The sequence below is a fragment of the Triticum dicoccoides genome, chromosome 3B, assembly GCF_002162155.2.
Source record: "Triticum dicoccoides isolate Atlit2015 ecotype Zavitan chromosome 3B, WEW_v2.0, whole genome shotgun sequence".
NCBI lineage: Eukaryota > Viridiplantae > Streptophyta > Magnoliopsida > Poales > Poaceae > Triticum > Triticum dicoccoides.
In genome coordinates, this window is record NC_041385.1 from 330,350,402 (window position 1) to 330,351,438 (window position 1,037).

The window sequence follows — 1,037 nt, forward strand, 5'->3', positions numbered from 1 at the left end:
GCAATAGCAAAAACCAATTAGCAGGCTAATTCGTCATTAGCAGGCTAATTGCCCTATTATTAATAATCAATTTATTGATCTAATTGACATTCATATTAAACACATAATATATTTCATTCCCATATTAAGGAAGCAGGATTTCATAATTGAAATACATCAGAGTACAACATGATATAGCTTGAGCACTCAGATACCCCATTACACAACTGCACCAGCACCAAGTTTCACATGCAACATCTAGAAGCTTTCAAAATTAGCACCATAGACAGTACATAAACAGATGCATCTCATCGAGAAAACTGCTGAAGCGGAAGGCGAATATTGAGCCTTCATTGATGTTGAAGGTCTTTGCAACTTTAGGCCAGTGCCTGTGGATGATTGACCGTCCATCCTTTGTCCTCTTCAGGAACACTTCAATATTGAACCATGGGTGTTGTATGAATACCTTCCTCGCCTCCTGACCATACTGGTGGTTTGAGAGGTAATCATCAGTGAACTGCTTTGGAAAGGCCTGAAAACAAGGATGTGCATAAATATCTTCTCTATATTGGTAATGGGGCAAAGGAATAAAAAAAAGGCAAGGTATAATAGTTAGTACCATCTTGTAGTGAACTGATGTCTTCTTCATTGTGCAGACAAAGATCCTGTTGTTTTTTGTCGCTAATTTCTTTATCCTAACAATCTTTCTGAGTTTCTTGACTTGATTGATATTCATGGACAACTCATTTCCCCATATGCAAAAAGGGTTGAATAGTGGGTCAAAACCTCTGACAGCGGGACCTACATGTGCAAGACCAAATTGTTAAAAACCTAAATATTAGAATGGTTCCTGCAATTGCACAATAATGTGCTATTAGACAACAACCCATGCACATGCTAACCTCGATTGTAAACCTCAGTGCTTCCCAATGTTTCCCTACAACACATATATATAGTTAGTCATCAGGTTAAGTAAGGGTTCGCATGCTATCAGTAAAATATGCCGATGAAAAATAAGCACACTGCAGATTCATCAGATTAATTCAAGCCACATGGAA